The sequence below is a fragment of the Biomphalaria glabrata genome, chromosome 6 (assembly GCF_947242115.1).
Source record: "Biomphalaria glabrata chromosome 6, xgBioGlab47.1, whole genome shotgun sequence".
NCBI classification, from domain to species: Eukaryota; Metazoa; Mollusca; class Gastropoda; family Planorbidae; genus Biomphalaria; species Biomphalaria glabrata.
The window spans coordinates 49,160,048-49,181,628 of NC_074716.1; the positions used below are offsets into that span (position 1 = coordinate 49,160,048).

General features: G+C 37.7%; 1 protein-coding gene across 2 annotated transcripts in view; it reads right to left on the bottom strand.

Annotated features, from left to right (window-relative positions):
- The window catches only part of LOC106056580 (neuropeptide CCHamide-1 receptor-like), a 122,452-nt gene that overhangs the window by 17,446 nt on the left and 83,425 nt on the right, over positions 1-21,581 (bottom strand). For both annotated transcript variants that reach the window (XM_056033077.1, XM_056033076.1), the window contains exon 2: positions 6,194-6,288. The gene's annotated coding sequence lies outside the window, so the exon portion shown is untranslated. The remainder of the gene's footprint in view (positions 1-6,193; positions 6,289-21,581) is intronic.

The following is a 21,581-nucleotide window of genomic DNA, read 5'->3' on the forward strand; positions in this document are numbered from 1 at the left end:
TTGTGGTTATACTCAGACCGTCTTCAGTCAAGTCTTAAATCAATGTAAAAAAATGTAAGAGAAAAGAGAGTGAAAGAGAAGGAGGAAGAGAGAAAGAGAAGAGAGAGAGAAAGAAAACGAGTCATTCCCATTCAACCTAAGAGATTCTAGAATTCACGGACTAAAATAAACTTTGTTTTGGGGTGGGGGGGGGGACGCGTTTACAAAGAGGGACATTTTACTGGAAGTGCTAAGTAAAACGTAGGGATCGTTACGGCCAAAAATCAACACTGCATGCCCTGAGAACAAATGAAAAGACGTGGCCAGTTTATAATGCTAGTTGCTGTTATATTACTGCTACTGAAAACTGCATATTGATTCAAGAACATCGATAAGAAGCTACATGGGTGGTTTCAAACCCTAGCCTACAGCAAGAGGACATTTTTATACATTTGGAACCCAAGGTAAAGACTCTTGTTTTGGAAGAATGCTGGACAAATCTTTAAGTGATATCAAAGGTAAAGACTCTTGTTTTGGAAGAATGCTGGACAGATCTTTAAGTGATGTTAATTGACAAACGTGGACAGTATTCACTGCAGGAGTCTACATAAATGTCCAGATGTCGACACTGGACATTTCATACTGGTGAAGTTTATTCGCGAAACTGAACTCGTGATCACGTGACCTTCTTACGTGTTTCAAAAACTGTATTTTTTTTGAAAATTCCGCCAAGACTGACAGGACATTCTTCATCCAATTAAACTCATTTGGTATATTAGACAGATATACGTACATTTTTCAGAAATCTTATCTTATCTTATATAATACAGACGTTACTTCAAAAAAGAAGATGATTACGTCCTACGCGTCATGCATTTAGTCATGCATATTAACCAATGACAATGACCAATGAAATTGTTTGATTTACTGTAAACTTGACTCCAAGTTGTCAGGGGCAGGTATGGTGAGAGTGATTGTGTTATTTCTTTGTACTATTTACGTTTGAAAGAGTTATATCCCTTTGTTTATTTCTCCCCCCCCCCCTCCCTAGGCATGAATGTGAACAGTATACACGTGATGTTTTTGAATGGGAATTTCCCTTGGTCGATAGAGTGACATTGGTAGTTAGTTGTATTATGTTCCTGGACTGGTGTATAAATTATACATTGAAGTTTGATGTCATTATTTGTGCTCTTTTGATTGAGTAGTAAAGTATCATTATTATTTCATGGAATTAGTGTTGTTCTGGAGTTGGAGTTAAATATATTTAGTAGTAATTGTTCCTAATTGTATAACAATTGTCAAACCCCTATCGAGCCGCAGGAACCTAGTCCAGCCAAGCATAAAGTGAACCCTGATACAAGTTACAATATTTGATAATCACATACACATCACAAATGATTCCAATGTTCTCCACATGAAATTAGCTTTATAAAGATCAGGAGGACTTCATTTTCGGAGGACCATCATTGGTCGCTGAAGTTTGACTTTAGCTGTACAAGAAACATTCGCCATGTATTTATTCGATCGTTTACTTCTATATGATAACTTGACTACTTTGGGATTCTTATCTGAAAACATATATTCAGTTAATCAAATAATCAATGTCATTAGCCTAAGGTTTTTATCAAAGGCAAACATTTATTTAGTCAAACTTAGAGAAACTCTAAAAATCAATGTGAAATCATCTTAAACACTTCATCTGCTGACGAGAGACGCGTCGGCTGAGTGGTAAAGCGCTAGGCTTTCGAATCGTCCCTGATTCGAATCCTGGTGAAAACTGAGGGTTTTTTTTTTTTATTTATGGACCTTTGAGGCACCTCTGAGTCCACCAGGCTTTAATGGGTACCTGAACTTCTGTATTATGACGAATGTAACTACATTTAATACTGAACACAGAAGTTAAGAAAAATGTAGAAAGTAAAATAAAAAATAAAAAAAAAGTAAAGTTTCCCCTTTCAGACCTTGCGATCTATGGGGCAGATGATGTAAGAGGCATCTGTTTCTGTTGCCCATGGTTAACTAGGGTGTCATGTGGCCAGCACAACTACCAACCGTCTTTACTTTTCTTCAGCTAATGTCAAGTACCCATTAGAACTGGGTGGAATCAGAGGCGCCCAAAGATCCCGAAATTAAAAATCCCAGCCTTCACCAGGATTCGAACTCGAGACCCCCGGTTCGGAAGCCAAGCGCCTATCCACTCAGCCACCGCGTTTAAGTCAGCTATACAAAATTCAGCTTTCGGTTAATTAATGAAAAAAAAATGTACATGTCCAGGCCGCGTGAAATTTTGATGACCTTCAAACATTTCTCAATACTCGCTAATCGTATGTGTGGGAGGGAAAGTTTCGCATCAATACCTTTGTGCACTTTTAAGTTGAGCCAACAAACATACAAAACAACAACAACATTGCTCTAATCAATTCTGACATTCTGTCGAGTTCCGCTGCTTGTTGATAGCGATTTCAAGTCTGTAGAAACCTCCAGAGTTAGATTTCTTTTATAAACATCTTCTTTGATTCTTCTCGCTGCTATGTTTTTTTTTTTGTTTTTTGTTTATTTTTGCAATTCATTTTTTCAGCTTGCAAATTGTTCATAGGAAAAGATAGGAAGTATTAAAAACCTGGACACGTCCTCGAAAACGGCTCTAAAGATTTTTATACAAATTTGACAATTAGTTAATTTGGTAAAACAATTACTAGCTAATTGGCCACACAGTTGGGTTTGAGCGTTGTAATTATAATCATTGAAAGTTTAAAAAAATACGTAGGTATTATAATAGCTGAACTTTTATAATGGACTCACCGTATTGGCGAAATTATTAAAATATCTTTAGGGCTTATTATAAGACATTTTTACAAATCAAACCAAACTATAAAACTAAAATGATATTTAACCTTAGAACAATATATGTGTCCTCTGTAAGGGACCCTTCAGCTCAAGACAACTAAATGAAACTTAAATACAAGCTAACTAGAAGTGGGGGAGGGGGGTGGATAAGTGGTCAATCACTTGCCTTCCAAACCGGAAGGTTGCGGGTTCGAATCCTGGTGATTTTTTTTATCTCTGGATCTTTCGGCGCCTGAGTCCAGCCAGCTCTAATGGGTATTGACATTAGTTGGGGAAACGTAATGGCGGTTGATCGTTGTGCTGGCCACATGACACCCTCGTTAACCGTGCGCAACAGAAACATCGGACCCTTACATCATCTGGTCTGAAAGTGGAACTTTAGGAGGCACGATGGCTGAGTGCTAAGCGCTAGGCTTCCGAACCTGGGGTTCGAAACTCGGCGAAAACTTATAGTTTGAATTTTATTATCCTTATTGCACCTCTGACACGACTAAACTGTAATGGGGAAGTAAGGACGCTTGCTCGTTGTGCTGGACACATGACCACTTCGTTTACTCTCAGCCATAAAACAGATCTTTACATCATCTGGCTAGGTCAGCATGACGTGGCGTCATTCTTGTTTTACTACTCTTAACTCTTTCTCACCGTAATTATTTACCACATTCTGGTGGAACCAACTCTTGCATCGTCAGTTAGGAGAGAAAAAGTTAAGACCACCAAAGACTTAGCCAACACTTAAAGCCTCAGGTCTGTTACAGTCGTGCGATAGGTCTTCATGAAATGACAAAAACGCTCGCGTCTTTTAAAACTCCAAACTCTCTTTATCAGCTTCCGTTTTGTTCTAATGCTCTTTGTTCTCTGAAGTCACTTACCTCCCTTAGTGTGGCGTGTCTTAGGGCGCCTGCTTCTAAGAAAGTCTGATTGATTTATGCTAATGTTTTGACTTCAAATACTCCCCCCCCCCACGCCTTTTCAAGCTATTCAGACAGGAAGCTCACACTTAAAAGGACAAACACATTCACTGAGACTTTTGCTGAGCATTATCAGAGACCATTTTTTTTTTTTAAATATAGGCTATGACCAATATTTTTACCATCTCTTTGTTGTTGTTTTTTTGGCTCTTTAACTTTAGAAATCTTAAATTTTAAAGAAAACAGACGAAAACAGATTATTTCTGTTCAACATTTACGTGACGACTTTATATTCTATCTATTGAGAAACGTCTTGCGAGCTGGCTGAGTGGTACAGCGCTTGGATTCCGGAAATGAGGGTTACGGGTTAGAATCTTTGTGAAGAGTTGGATTTTTAGTTTCGGGATCTTTTGGGCGCATCTGAAGTACACCCAGCTCTAATGGGTATCTAACATAAGTTTGGGGGGAAAGTAAAGGTGGTTGGTCGTTGTGCTGGCCACATGACACCTTCGTTATCCGAGGGTGACAAAAACAGATGACCACATGGTCTGAAAGAGAAACTTTACTTTTACTGTTGACAAACACTTTTTTTTTCTGCTTTGTTAGTATTACAATTCCACTAATTAAATTAAAATTCTTTTTTGGTTCAAAAAGTACGCCCTACGCTGGGTGGAACCTAAGTACCCGACAGCCTGGATCAAATGTCATTAAAGATTGGGATTTTAAGTTTCAACCCTGAATCCACTGAAATTTTACGGTTACCTGAAATTAAAAAATGTTTGTTTGTTTTACATGTTTCGGATGTTCCTTCAGAGTTGAAGATAATTACTTCCTAGTCCAAACATCCCGCAAGACGACGGGGGATGGGAGCGGGAAAGGTTTGAACCCGGGACCATCGATAAATCTGAACGACAGTCCAGCGTGCAAACCGCACGACCAGGCAGCCATCAAATTAGTTGGTTAAAGTAATGTCAGTTGGTTGCTGGGCTGGCAACATGACACCCTCGTCAACCGTCGAATAAAGAAACAGATTTCTCAACATCATCAGATCGCAAGGTCTGAAAGGGGAACTTTTTACTTTATTTTAAACGTTAAGAGAGGTAAAGTAAAACTTTGTCAAGCACTAATTGTTTTTATTTATGTTGCTTGTACTAAACATCGTGATGACTTATGTGCCTCATGTATAGAACATCTTTCTGTGTACTTTATTCACGGGCTGCCAAATTAGTTAAATTGATGCTAAATAAGACTAGAAAGGTTAAAAGAAGAAAACAAATACAGAAAAAAACACCTTAAATCTACTAAACAAATCACCAGGAATTATAGGTCCTCATAGCTTCGTTTCAGCTCTGCCCCCAGGTGGCATCATGAGATATTTTTAGCCATGTCAACGCCCACAAAAGGGGAAAAAAGTACAAAGGATACATCTGTCAAAGTGACCATTGACCTAAATAAAGAGTTCGTAGACAAAACTCCCCCCGTTCCTCTCCCAGTACAGTGGCATTGACACCAGGTAAAAGTGCGGGCCATAACAATAATCATCAAATGACGAAGAAAGAGATATAAGCCATCCTGGCAATACGCCAAGAGGCCATTCATTGTCTTTAGCTTTGATTTAAGACTAGCGTCTTGTTTTTTCTGCAATCTATTTGCGAGGTGTTCAAGGCATCGCTGTGTAATTACAGTATTTTTCTCAATGTTGCAGTGATGAATTCAAAGTGTCAGTCAGAAGAACTGGAGAAATAGGAATATGTGTACACAATGTCACCAGGAGTTGAACTGTTCAGAAAACTTGGAAAATAAAATACCTCGGGGAGAAGCCGTCAGTTTCGTTCGACTTAATAACTTAATACGGTAAAACAGTTAAAAACGAGATTCAGTCATCTAAAATATATTTTTAAAAATACTAATCGCTGTCATTTATATAAAACATTTTTAAAAATCCGAGATTTATATTTTGTCATACGCCGCAGGGAAAAGCCCCCAATGGTCATGGCGCCTCTGGGGTGTAAAAGTACAATTTAATAGATTGTTAAAATAATGGAGTTTTAATATCATTAGGTCTAGTGTCTAACGACACCGTAGACCAGAATGCAGTACAGATCAGGAAACAGAGCACACAGTCACAGTGCAATAGAGAAGAGAATCTCTTTAGTTAACAAGATAAAAATGTTTAATGTAATACATCAAACAAAATAATTAATCCCCAACAATTAATTAAGTGTTTATTTTTTTGATTGATTCATGCCATATCAGGTTTAATACATAATTGTGCTAAGTTTTAACTTGATCCGATAATCGGAAATGGGAGAAAAAACATGTTCAAACTTTTTACCAGACAGACAGACGGACGGAATGAGTTGATAAAAGCTTTGAAAAACGAAAATAGGCGTATTTTTAAATGGAGAGATCGAGTTAACAATCAAAAGACAGCTTGTTACCCATTTACTCACCAAAACACCGTGCTCCCTGTTTCTTTTAAGTTCGGATCCGCCCCTGACACCTTTCAACAAAGATAGGAGCTGGAATTGAAGGTCAAGCTCGAGACCTAAGAAAACGAAAGGAAAAAAAAGTGTGAATGTTAATTTAAGTGTCAAGGTTGAAAGAAGTAACTAATCGATATTGGTAAACATTTGCATTGATTGATTTTAATTGCGCGGGGGAATTGGCTCAGGGCCAGAACGTGAGCCCAGAACGTCAAATCCTCGGGACATAGTAAAAGAACGACAGTTTGTGTGCATTCACACCAACACACACATTCTTAAACACACATTGACAAAACACACATTCAATTTGGGTAGACATTTGTTTTCATTGGGCCCACTTATTTTCTGAGCAGACGATAATTACGTCCTACTCGTATGCTTGTGTCCATCTAGTCATGCATGTTCATCAAAGACTTAAACCCTGCTAAATCATTGATTTTCCGGCCTGATTCAGGAAACAAAAAAAAAAGAGACTTGGCTTAACAAAGATAAGAGCGCAGGCCACGCTTGCATATTCCAGGGTTCGAACCCCAACCCCTCATCCTGCTGGATCTTAGAATCTGATGGGGCACTTAAAACGTGTAAGAGAAGTTTGCAACACAAACAATAACTAATTAAACAAAAGCGCTTTTCCAGGCTTTTATGCTTTAACTCTTTCTCTCCTAAATGATAATACCAACGTTGATTCCACCAGAATGTTGTAAATAATTACGGAGAGAAAGAGTTAAAAGAAACCAAATGTCGCATGACCTAATAAAATTCTAAGAGAACAATTATTTGGTGTGAGGATACCATATACACAAGCCGCCGTAGGGGGTAGCGAGTGGGGCAACCTTCCCAGTCTGACCTGATATGACACTCATCAAGCTCCTCACAATGGCCAGTTCTGTTTTTCTTAAAGCTAGTTGATAATTTTATTGTAACTTAGATGGAAGTAGGAAGCCAGATCTTTTTAAACGGGTGAGGTGAGATTTCATAATAAATGCTAAAGATATTGATCTCCTTTAGGTCTTTGATTTAAAGATCCTGGCCTTAAATCTACAGTTACTTAGTAAAAGAAGAGTAATCAATTTAGAGAAATGTGTGGGCGATATAAGGTAACCGAATGAAAAATGTCAGAGAGAAAAAAAAAAAAAAAAAGAGGAAGTTTGGAAAGGAATTGGATATAGACAAATAACAATGTCAAGGACATCATAGTGAAATCTTCCTGTTGCCAACTAATAAATAGCAATCAAAATATTTTAAAAAATTAAAAAAAAAAAAGCTTACCTAAACCCTGTTCTTAACGCTATATATACTACTGTGCTACTTTCGTAGTCCATTTATTATATAGATCACAAGACGTCAATCTGTATCTTGACCAAGTAACTTGCGATGTTTTCGTGAAACTAGGATTTAATTTAATTAATTATCTCTGTCCTAGAGAGCGGCATACAAAGAACGCCAAAATAAGCCGCACGGTAAATGTGCAAGCTATTTTCCTTATTTGATATCAAACAAAATAATAAATTACCATGATTAATTGACTAATTGAGTATTTTTTTACTCATGTTTTGTTAAATACAATAAATAATACAAAAAAACAAATCGAATTAAATACTCAGAAAGACACAAAGATAAAGGCACATTCCTCATTCCATATGCCAGGACAAATTTGTACCAATGCTCCTTCTTCCCTTGTGCTTTTAGAGCATGGAATGTATTGCATGAGCCAGTCAATGACTGTGCAGAATTGGTTAACATGCATGACTATATGCATGACGCGTAGGACGTAATCATCTTTTTTGAAGTAACGTCTGTATTATAAGATAAGATAAGAAGATAAGATAAAATAACTTGATCGAAGAAAAGAAGATAAGATAAAATAACTTGATCGAAGAATGCGTGAGGGAGAGAGCTTTAACATATATTAAAGGGGTCTACACCAAAAAAAATTCAGCCCTATATGTAAATACTGAAGTATTAGTTTCATACTGTTACGATTCTCTCCCTTAATCAGTCCTTCTGTAAACACTGCTAAACACAACACAACACATAACAACTTGACAACAAGGCTCCAAATAATCTGGTACTTTAAAAAGGGTCAAATAAAAAAGCCAACATGACACAATTGGCAACACAATCAACTACTACAACGTTAGACTGTATATCACTGTACTAAACTCATAAATTCTACTGTCTCTTCCTGGACTCGTACCGTTTCACTGGAGGACTGCACCAGGACCGACTTCATGGCCGACTAACAGTCCCGGTATCCGGTCTTGAACTGCCGGTTTCCTACACACTGTGTCTCTGGTCTGCGCAGGCTTATGATCAGATGACCATAACACGGGCGCTATTCACGTGCAAACTTCATGCCAGTACTGTCCCTTGCCTTTCAATATAGCACGCTAAACTGTATTACTGGCCTGTGTCACATATGTCAGCTGATCACACACAGTTAACCCTTTTGCGTAGCGAATAGGGTTATAACAATACTAAAGAATAACGAATTACCAGTAATTAATTGTCTAATTGCTTACTTTTTTATTGATTCATGTCTTGTCTATGTCAATGAATAATTGTCTAATTGCTTACTTTTTTATTGATTCATGTCTTGTCTATGTCAATGAATAATTGTATGAAGTTTCAACTTGATACGAGAATGAGTGTGGGAGAAATAACGTGTATAGACTTTGTAACAGACAGACAGACATAATGAGTTGATATAAGCTTTGTAATAATTACTTTGTGCTCACAGACATATTTCTTTTACCTAGACTGGCCATGGACATTTCTAGAACTACACATAAATGTGAAAAACTTCAAAAAGATGACTCAAGGCGTTGTTTTGTAAAGTCGTTATAAGAAGATGTTGTTTTTTTCCAACCCTAACCTATGTAACATATTTAATATTTAGATCTTGATCTATTAATTGAACATACAAAATAAGATTACGCTCGTCTCATAATTATTATTTTGCAAGTTTTAGATACTTAATCTAGAAAGATCTAGGTTATCAATCTATTTAAATGTAGGCCTATTATCTAAAATCATAAAATTTAACAGACTTGAATCATTTCGATCTAAGAATTTCGAAACATTATCTCGATGAAAACTAACAACAAATGGTTTTATTTCGTAGATTTGCGTGAATATATAGTTATGTGATAAATAGCTCATCATATTTAAAATCCACAAAAATGGTACTGCATTATTTCTAAACCTTGAAAACAAAAGACTTTACTTTTGCAAGACAGAAAAGATCGATTTTCCTAGATTCCGAGCGATTTCTCTTAGAGTGTTGAGTTATGAATAGAAGAGGTTATACATATATATGTAGGTCTGTGATATGATTATTATTGGATAAGAATCTGTTTCCGTTTTCCGGTCTCGATATAATATATATAGGTCTGTGTGTTATAAGTGAAAGTGCTTAGAAATGTTATGTGCTAAAACGTGCAAAAAAATATTTTAAATATTTTAAAATACTCATTCAATCAACACTTCCTATAATGTGTACGCCGGATACACCAAAAAAAAAGTTAGCTGCTTAGAGTTGTCTGCCCTTGATGAAACTCTCCAATAAAATAAAATGTTAAACAGGTTCTCATTACGTTGGCCACGTAGCGACAATTGATTGCGCAGAATGGCTACGACTTCCACAACTTGAGCTATTTGTGCAATCTGACGGCCTTCATTCAAGCTCTCTCATTCCAGTGGCTGGAAGCTAGCTTCGGGGCGGGAAAGTGGCAAGCGGACCTTAGCTCGGGTAGCCTGGACATGAAAAAAAACCAACGCTCTTTTTTTTTTTTTTTTTTTTATTTCTCTTGCCCCGAGGCTGTACCAGAGCAAAGGGAAACAACACACGGTAAATTGTGTATGGTTGAATCACGTGACTTGCTTTATTCTGACATTTCTTTAGCTTATGCGCTGTTTACACCACTGGGAAGAGGGGATGACGTCATCAAAACCAGTGCTGCCGGTGTTGAAAGAAATCGTTGAAATAAGCTTAGATCTAGATTGCGTTATTGTTGGTTTTTTTTTAAGAGCTTATAGCAACTCTCTCTGTTCATCTGTCCGGTACAGATCTTGTACACCTTATTTCTCCCACTTCCCATTCTCGGATCAAGTTGAAACTTTTGCAAAATTAAATTATTATCAATGACAGCACACGAATCAATTTAAAAATAAAACAATTACTTAATTAAGGATGGTTGCCTGGTCGTTCAGATTTATCGATGGTCCCGGTTTCAAACCCTGCCCGCTCCCGTCCCCCGTCGTCCTGCGGGAGGTTTGGACTAGGAAGTAATTATCTTCAACTTTGAAGGAACATCCGAAACATGTAAAACAAAACAAACATGTTTTATATTGAAAAGGGTAGATAAATCTTACAATATTGAGACATGACAGTAGTTGTCTGGTTCTGTGCCTTATACAAGCTTTATTTTTTTAAAAATCATTTTTTTTTTAAATATTTTTCTGGTTGTTCCGTTTTCTGACTACTCCTGTTCTAGATTTCAACGCGTCTTTGAACGGGAACTCGGCTAATGTTTGTACTTTTCATGTATTTCTTTGTGTTGAGTGTTGTCTTATTTCGTTGCGTATGTGTTGGCAGTCAGTGATCTAGCTGTTTTTGCAAAAACAAAACAAAAAAGTTCCCGATTTAGACTTCATGATCTATAGGACAGGGGGAGAATGGAAATAAAGGTTATACGTTTTATAGTCGACGATTAACAAGGATATCACGTGGCCAGCATAACGACCGAACTCCTTTAATTTACCCTAATACCTTACTAGATTTAGGTGAATTTAGGGCGTCCTGAAAATCAAAATCCCAGGCAGCACCAAGATTTTGAACCCGGAAATCAATGCAATTAGCTTTTCTTTCTTTGTTTCCATTATGCTGTAATATTTCAAGAAATGTTTGTCTGGACAAAATATACATCTGAGAATGTTTCTTACACTGACCTACAAATATATATTATACCTAGACTGGACCTGGAAATCTCTTATACTACACAAAATTGTCTTGAAAAACTTAAAAAAAAGCTGAAACAAGGCGTTGTTTTGTAATGTAGTTCTAAGAAGAGCACTCTTGTCTCAGAATTTTCATTTTGCCATATATATGTAAATGTCTGTGATCTGATCATTATTGTATAAAAATGTTGTCTGTAAAGTAAAGTTACCCTTTCAGACCTTTCGATGTATAGGGCAGATGATGTTAAGGTCATCTGTTATTTTGACCAACGGTAAATGAGCAGGGTGCCATGTGGCCAGCATAGGGACCAACCGTCTTTACTCTCCCCATAAAAGTCAGGTACCCATTAGAGCTGGGTGGACTCAGGGGCGCCCCTAAAAATCCTGAAGTTCAAACTACCAGTCTTCACCAGGATCCCAGGTTCTGAAGCCAAGTGCTTAACCACTCAGCCACCGCGCCCCATTTTGTCTAGGTGTGATATAAAATCGTTTGTGGTCTTGTATTTTTTTTTTTAATAAATAAAAAATGTAGAAAAATACAATGAAACACAACAAAGGCCAAAAGTACATACAAGATGGAGATACTAGTCCAGGGAACGGCCTAACTAGCGGCCTTACGGAAGCAAGAGACAAACAAGATTTGCTAGTTAATGTGTTATGTCTGCTCACTTCCTTGGTCACTATTGAATTCCTCTCTCATGTCATTAAAGTGTGTGAGTTCTGGCGTAAAGAGAAGGTGGGTAGTCATTTAGAGCCGCCCCCCCCCCCACCAAAAAAAAAAAAAAACACAGTACTACACACCACAACAAAAAACAACTTTTTTTTTCTTACTAAGCACCCAAAAGCATTATGGTGGAAACTTGATCCTGACCCCCTTTCCTCATGTTCCAAATAGTTTATAGTAACAATAGTAACATTGAGATAATCAGTATAGATAATTGTATTATAATGAATGAAGATATTGTCTTCGATTCTTAAGATTAAGGGCTATGATGTAGATATACAGTCATATCCAAACTATTCTTTCTCATCATCATCAGTCTGTCCCTTCGGCGTAGTGGGGTGCTGTGGCAGTTCGCGTAACAAAATTCCTCCATTTTTTCCAGGTCAGCAGCTGTTCTTAGTCGGACATCAAGAGAGAGGCCGGTCCATTTTTTTTTGTTTGGAAAATTTTTGTAAAATGTTTTACATGTTTCGGATATTCCTTCAGAGTTGAAGATAATTTACTTCCTAGTCCAAACCGCCAGCAGTACGACGGGGGATGGCAGCGTGCAGGGTATGAACCCGGGACCATCGAGAAGTCCGAACGACAGTCCAGCGCGCATACCACACGACCAGGCAGCAACGTTGTTCATCCAGCTTTTCTTTTGACGATTTTTCTTTTCGTACGCCCTCCTCTGTACCTTGAAACAAGGCCGGCCTTACGCAAAGCAAACCAGCCCGCCGTCTAGGGCCCTATATTTGTGGGGTTATCATTATTCTTTTTAGAGAAAAAATTGGGAATCATGGATAAAATTCCGTAAATAACAGAACTTTCTGGCTCTATGCCTATTATAGTTATAAATTAATGTTTTTTGTTTGGTGTAATGCACAAATGGTAAGACAAATTTCCATACGGACAATAAAGATTATTATTATTATTATTATTATCCTGACTCTAGGTATATGATTAAATGTTTAGATCTACTATATAAGACTGGAGATCGTGAAAAGTCCACAAAGTATTTTCCTGTTGTCGGAGCTTGGATTGAGCTAAAAAAAAAAAATAGGTTTATAACATCTGTATGAATATGTTTCAGAAGTTTACGGAACGCTAATTCAACGCTACGGACATTTGTGTATATTAATTTGACTTTTTGTTAATTTAAACAGAAATGTAAAAGAACATCAATATAACGATGTTTTCTTCTACTGATTAAAAAACCAAAACATCATTCAAATACATTGTCACACACACACACACATACATAAATTGCAATCACGTGATAAGGGTATTTATTTTCTTGGTATCATTGTCTCGAGACGGTGGTCAGCGATTTCTTTTATTATCTCTACAATGATCCTGGGATTTACCGTGTGGCTTAGTTTGGCGTTCTTTGTATGACGCTCTCTTTAGGACGGAGATAATTAAATCCTAGTTTCACGAAAACATCGCACGTTACTTGGTCAAGACAACAGATTGACGTCTTGTAGATCTATGTAATAAATAGACTACGAAATTAGCACAGTTGGCAGCGCTTCAGCAGTTCTGTGGTTGATGCTTGACAAAATATGATTGTCGAGATTCTGGAGTCAAACACTGTTGGTGTCAATGTAAGGAATAGGGTGGTGGCTGTGTTCTTTATAATTATTAAGTTACTTTCTATAATTTATTTAATTAATTTTGATTAACACCCTTAGCAAAATCGTTAAATTTAAAAACCCTTCAGGAAAGAAGACTTAAAAAGTAAAGTAGGAATTATACATGAAGCACTGAACTATAGTCTTCAGATACAAAAACAAAATGAAATACTCAGAGAGACAGATAAAAGACCTGTTCTATATCCTCTAAGACAGCGGTTCTCAGCCTTTTATGCTCGGCGACCCCTTTTTACAATCCCCCACTCTGCAGCGACCCCCACCAACACACACACACACATACGGCAATAGAGGAGTAGACAATAAAAATCCATATTTTCGATGGTCTTAGGCGACCCCTGGCAAATCATAAATCGACCCCAAGGGGGTCGCGACCCACATGTTGAGAATTCCTGCTTTAAGAAGATGTTATAGGATAGAGTGATAGGGGAAATACTACACATGCTAAATATAGGCTAGTCCCATGAAGCTTGGTAGCCGATTGGTAAAGCTCTTGGCGTCCGAACCGGGGGATTTCTAGTTTGAAACCAGGTCAAGAATTTGAGTCCAGCCATATCTGACATAAAGTCAGGGGGAAGTAAAAGCGGTTGGTCGTTGTGCTGGACACACGACACTCTCCTCAACCGTAGACCATAGAGACAGATGATATTGACATATTCCCCCCATGGAACGCAAGGTCTGAAAAAAAAAAGGGGGGTGGGTAACTTTTTTAGGTGTCTAGTAAAAGGGAAAATGCCTCCAGCTTCATCGTGATATAAACTCCAAACCTTCAGTTTGAAAGCCACGCGCTATATGCTGCTCAGGGGGCACGACCCACATATTCTCTTCACGACCCACACATTCTCTTATCTAACGTTCTCGGTCTTATCTCGCCTTCTATTATCTTATCATCTACACTGGCTCCTAGAATAATATTAAACATGACTAATCAGTACTCACGTAAACCAGAATTCTAAGAAGTTGTCTCGAGTAGGTTTCTGTTGGCTAATGTCTCAATAAGACTACACGTATGACATCACTCAGTACTCTCTCTTTCTCTCTCTCTCTCTCTCTCTCTCTCTCTCTCTGTCTTCTTCAGTCTATATTCTTCTTTTGATATGCTAAATTAAATCTGTTTTGGCTCTCTTTTTTTCACACACACACACTCTCTCCATCTTTCTTTTCCCCGTTTTCTCTTTCCTTTCTTTCTTTCCGTCTCTATCGTTTTCTTCCTTCTTTTTCTCACACTTTAGTTCTTTCTCTTTCTGCCTCTCGCAACATCTCTTTCTCTCTCTCTCATTCCCTTCTCTCTTTTTTATCTCTTTCTCTCTCACACTTTGATGTTGCTCTCTCTTTCTCTCTCTCTTTCTCTATTTCTCAATCTCTTTCATTCCCTTCTCTCTTTTTTTTTTCTCTCTCTCTCACTTGATGTTTCTCTCTCGTTATCTCCCTTTCTTTCGCTCTTTCTTAATCTCTCTTTCAGTTCTCTCTTTATCTATCTCTCTTTTCCTTCTCTTTTTTTTTCTCTCCCTCTCTTTCTCTCCTTCTTTTCTCTCTTTTTCTCTCTCCCCTCTCTCTCTCTTTCTCTCCCCCCTCTCTCTATTTTTCTCTCTCCCTTTCTCTCCCCCCTCTCTTTATTTTTCTCTCCCTCTCTCTCTCTTTCACTCTCTCTCTCGTCCTCACCCCTGTTCTACCAACAATTTCTCCTCCCCAACACGCGCCACCAGCCCCCCCCCCCCACTTCAATACCCCACCCCATCCTGTTACACCAACGATGACGCCCACTCTCCGTCGCTAATTTGATTATGAAAACACTTGCTCACGCTATCGCTGGCGCATGTTGGAGATATTAGAGGTCTGAATGCTCGCTCTCCCTTCACTTAATGATACAGCGCTTCTTTGATACATGGGAACATTAGTATTGAGCTCAGACTCTGAAACAAGTTGAACATATTCACAAGTTTGACATTCTGATACAGACCTCGGTATTGAGACGGGCGCAAGTAACGAAAGTATAGATCTAAGCGTAGGGGGAGAATAAGAACCTGATAAAACTCGAAATAAGATGTTTAAAATCTTTTCAGTTCAGGTCTTCGTAATTGAAGTATTTTAAACTGTAGCAACTTTTAGATCCTAGCAACGCGGATAATAGATGTTGAATTATTTGAGACGTCAGAGTGAGTTAAACAGCAGGTGCCTGTGTGAGTGCATAATTATGTACTAGGATGATGAGTTTAATGGGAGGAAATTATTTAGACAAATAAACTAAGATAAAGTGGTGACAAGTTAAATGAATAAAATAATAGTGTGCCTGTCTGGATGGTAGGGATATTTTCGGGAAAAAATGCAGTAAAATACACTAACATAAACTTATCTCCCTTATAAAAGTTGTCGCTCCCTGCCAATATCACACTCTCTGACTTGGAAACTTACACGAATGATGACTAAAATGGACGAATGAATTTTGGACTCATTGACTTCCGGTGATGTGTGGACAGGGTCACGTGTAAAAAAAAATAAAAAGGCCGAAAAAGTTTGGGCCACTCTTAAATCTACTTCAAACTGATATAAGACCATCTTTCAGTAACGCTTTGGGAAACCTAATTAGCGATGACCATGGCCGCAGGCATATCCTTCAAGAGATGGTTAGTACCGAGATGGTCGGTACCTAGATGGTCAGTACTGAGATGGTTAGTACTGAGATGGTTAGTACCAAGATGGTTAGTACCGAGATATCGAGACTGTTAGCACCGCATTGGTAAGTACTTAGATGACGAGATGATTATAATCGAGATGGTTAATACCGAGATGGTTAGTACTGAGATGGTCGGTACCGAGATGGTTAGTACCGAGATGGACAATACCGAGATGGTTAGTACCGAGATATCGAGACTGTTAGCACCGAAATGGTTAGTACTTAGATACCGAGATGATTATAATCGAGATGGTTAGTACCGAGATGGTTAGTACTTAGATACCGAGATGATTATAATCGAGATGGTTAGTACCGAGATGGTTAACACCAAAATACCGAGATGGTAAGCACGTTAATGATTCAACGTAGATTCGTATCACATTTTGACATAATCAAACTTGATCTACAGAGTTAATTATCGCATCATTTTTTTAATGCGACCCATTTGTTGACATTTCTTCGACATCCAAACATAATCAATAAGAAGCAAAGAGTGGAGGACTTGTTCATCTATTGTCCAATTTAATTATCATCTCCGCATGTGAAACGTAATGAGTTTGTATTTAAAAGAAATCAAAATAATTAATTTGTCTTCAGAGACCCCCCCTCCCCACCCCCCAAAAAAAAATGTATGTAATCCAATTATGAGATTAAGAAAAGGGGAGAAAGTTAAATACCATCCAATGTTTTCACAACAATCTTTTAGAATGACTGCATTTGATACCGAGGCTGCAGGGGGGAGAAGGTGTATAAATAAAAAATACACAAGATTAGTGATGATCGAACAACGGCACGCGGTTTCAATCTGGCCATTGAGACGGAGGTTTCCATCCACAGTGCATAAAAAAAAAGGATGGGAAGGACCAATTCCATTCGACTGGACGATGTTTTTTTTTTTATTTCGTTGGTACGGCTAGTGACTCTTGTGTCGAAATTGTATATGGTCCGGTGGTACGGCTAGTGACTCTTGTGTCGGAATTGTACATGGCCCATAAGTTGAAGAAAAGGTTGTCTCTCTTCTCCCTTGCGCAAGAGTATAAATACAAATAGAAAACATTGAGCTGAACGAATTAACTCAAGTCTTAGATGTCATAGAAAACATTGAGCTGAACGAATTAACTCAAGTCTTAGATGTCATAGAAAACATTGAGTTGAACGAATTAACTCAAGTCTTAGATGTCATAGAAAACATTGAGTTGGACGAATTAACTCAAGTCTTAGATATCATAGAAAACATTGAGTTGGACGAATTAACTCAAGTCTTAGATGTCATAGAAAACATTGAGTTGAACGATTTAACTCAAGTCTTAGATGTCATAAAAAACATTGAGTTGAACGTATTAACTCAAGTCTTGAATGTCATAGAAAACATTGAGTTAAACGAATTAACTCAAGTCATAGATGTCATAGAAAACATTGAGTTAAAGGAATTAACTCAAGTCTTAGATGTCATAGAAAACATTGAGCTGAACGTATTGACTCAAGTCTTGGATGTCATGTGAAGTCACAATGGCTGAAGGTAAAGTGTTTGGATTCCGAAACTGTGGGGTCCCGGGATCGATTCCTAATGAAGACTGGGATTTTTTAAATTTTGGGATCTTTAGAGCGCCTCTGGGAGGCGCGGTGGCTGAGCGGTAAAGCGCTTGAATCCCGAACTGAAGGTCCCGGGTTCGAATCCCGGTGAAGACTGGGATTTTTATTTCAGGATCTTTGGGCGCCTCTGAGTCCACCTTGCTCTAATAGGTACCTGACATTAGTTGGGGAAAAGTAAGAGCGGTTGGTCGTTGTGCTGGCCTCATGACACCCTCGTTAACCGTAGGCCACAGAAACAGATGAACTTTTACATCATCTGCCCTATAGACCACAAGGTCTGAAAGGGGGAACTTTACTTTTCTAGAGCGCCCCTGAGTCCATGGCACTGTGGGGACTTGAAATATGAGAAGCTTGTAAGTATTAATGAAAACATGGGTCTCTTGAAGAAAAGCGCGCCATACGAAAAAATGGCCGGCTCCTATACCACCAAAGCGAAAGCCACCTTGACCTGCACAATATATGTGAGGAGTGTCTCCAAAATAGGGCTCCACAGCTACATGTTCGAGATGAGCCATAGTCGTTCTACTATTGAAGGAGGCCAATAAAGATTTATGTAATTTCATTTTATTCAAAGTAAGAAACTTTTTCTCTATTGCCAAGGAAATAAAATAATAAATAACATTTTTAATGCACCCCAATAGACATTAAGAATAAAACAAATCTTTCACAAGGGGACAGAACTCCTGCAGTCGAATGCGGTTTAAGGCCCTTGTCTATTTATTCCAGTGACTAAATAGGCGAAATAGAGCAATTTTCATGGAGTGACGCTAAACGAGACTAAGCGTAATTTGAGGGCCCTGGCGAATTAGCGTTCCTGACAGTTGGTCACAAGCAATATAACTCAACAGTCTCTGGTCATTGGTCCGAGATCTGGCTCTGGCTCGGACCCTGACTCACGAGCGCAAATTCCAGAGAAATCTAATATTACCGGACAGCCTTCGTTCGACCCCAGGCTTATTAAAGTCTCGAGGGTGAGGAGAGGAGAGAGTTTTCTTATCAAGTCTAAATTGTCCATGACGGGAGGGAGGAGGGAGAGGAGTTGAGGCAGAGAGGCGGAGAGAGAGAGAGAGGGGTAAGGCAGTCGGGAGCATAGTTTCGTTTACGGTCTTGACTTGTAGCCCCAAACTGCTGGTATACCACTAAACTGATGTAGGCGTAATGTATCTTAATAAAACTTCAAATAACGTTTTTGTGACCAATACTAAATATAACTTTTATAATAATATAACTTTTATAATAATATAACTTTTATAATAATATAACTTTTATAATAATATAACTTTTATAATAATATAACTTTTTATAATAATATAACTTTTATAATAATATAACAAAAATCAAGTTTAGTATGAGATAAATCAATGTACTAGACTTCAGTAATAATTTTTTTTTTTTAAACAAAATCTAACTGACTACAATAGCACAACTTTTCAGTCTCACGTTCTGGAGTCATCTGTCCCAACTAAGACAGCTGACGGCAATGCCACCTATCTTGCATCACTCACAACCAGTCACTAACCTCTTCCCACCGTCACCATAGAAACACACACATACACACACGCACTACATAACACACGGCCCTAAAATTCTACAGAGTAAAACTTCTTTGAAATTCAATGCAATACCATTTAATGATGTTTTGACGTATTGAAATTTGAACTATCATGCCATTGTCAGTAAGCAGGGCCGGCCTTAAGGCAATGCAAACTATGCGATTGCAGTGGGCCCCGCACTTTCATTGGCCCCGCGCTAATTCTAGGTGTAAATTATTAAATGAAACCATTATTATTTATTTTTTAATAACAGTGTTTCCGCGGCCTCCTCATTTTCCAGAGCCTCCTGGAAAACTTCTGTAATCGCTTAACGTACGAAAAAGTCCTGAAAATCTCCAAGAATTATTGAAATTTCCTGAAAATTCATTAAAAAATGTCCCGAAAAAAAAAGACGAAATTGTCATTTCGGGGAGCTAATCCTACGCGTATTGCCAGCTTTTATTTACTACAAATTTATTGCAAAAAAGAATGTATTTTCTAATTCAAAATCTTAATTTTGGCATTATGCTTATCCCTACACAGGCTAGGCCCCGCGCAATCTGCTTCGCATAGGGTCCCACATTTGTTAGGGCCGGCACTGTCAGTAAGGGAATTTCAAGGTCACCCGTAGTCACCGAAGCCTACTTCATAAAGCAATGTGTGTGTGTGTGTGTGCGCGCGCGTGTGTGTGTGTGTTTGTGTGTGTGTGTGTGTGTGTGTGTGAATGTTTGTTATGATCGTAATGATGAGGTGAACGACTGTAGTCAAATCGAATTCCCATTTGTTAGGGCCATTCAAATTTTATGACCTGCTTGGAGTTGTTTGATAAGGTTTTGATTCAGCATACGATGGCTAAACCTATCTCCTCTCTTAAGGCGGTTGGATGGTTGAAAATAAAACAAGCAATCGGGAAACTAAAGCTTTAAATTCTTCTTTTAAAACAATTAAAAATTTGTTCATAAATGTCTACGTACTTTCAATATCGGCGTATTAATGTACAAAAATAACAATGCAATCACAAGATGTTATGGGATTTATTATTTAAGTTATTCAAACCTATTCTATATCGCCATTTAGTTACTACATATTTCTCAAAAATACACGTACATCCACACCAATAGCAACATCGAGCTGTCGGTCATTTATGACTTTGTTTTTGCATTGCAGAAGACAATATCTTTTATTTATAGATGAAGATATCTATTTCACTACATATTTTCATTACATAATGTTATATATTTTCATTATATTGGGTAAACCCGTATTTTATATTTGTTATGTAAACCCATTTTCACACTCTGCTTTTATTTTCGTGGAAAAATATTTAAAAAATGTGAATGGAACATATTCGTCATGTTTGACGTAGATCTAAATTCAATCTACTGGAACAGTAATACCCAAACTGAGGCCTGCGGGTCATATCTAGCTATTTCTAGAACTGTTAACTTTTATATCAAAGATTTATGTCTCCTTTCATATAGAAAACAAATAAATCAATTTATGCTTTGCAGTAAAATGTAAAAATTAAATGAAAAAAATATTAGAAAATGTAATCATTGATTGGTGAAAATATTTTATTATAGTATCATAGCCTTATGTTTAATGTTTCTAGTTTTCAGAGCCAGCCCGGAAAACCAATGACTTGGCAGAGTTTAAGTCATTGGTTAGCATGCATGACTAGATTGTCACTACATGCATGACCAGTAGGACGTAATCATCTTCTTTTTTGAAGTAACGTCAGTATTATATAAGATAAGATAAGCGTACGGAAAGTGTTGAAAACCAATGTGTTTTGAAAGAAGTATAATACTTTTTGTGCAACGTTCTTGACATTGTTTTAGTTCATCTATTTCTCTCAATCCTCTATATTTCATTTTCTTTCACTTTATTTCAGATTCCCTTATATCGCCTCCACATTTCTCAATATTTAATTTCTTCTTTTTCTATGTTGCCCTGATCCTTTACATGCGAACTGGATCTTTACATTCGAAAAATAAATAAAGAGAAGATAACTCTGTTTAAAATCGATCATGAAAATCCCCTGCGCAGTTTGCAGGCCAGCGTTAATCTCAGAAAAAAAAAATATTGTTTTTCAATGTTATGTAACAAACAGACTTCGTAGAGGTATCCATCGTCGTGTGTGTGTGTGTTTTGGAGATGATAGAGAGAGAGAGAGAGAGAGAGAGAGAAAGGAGGGTAGTTAATATTATTTTTAAAAATTCTAAATGTCAAAGCTTAA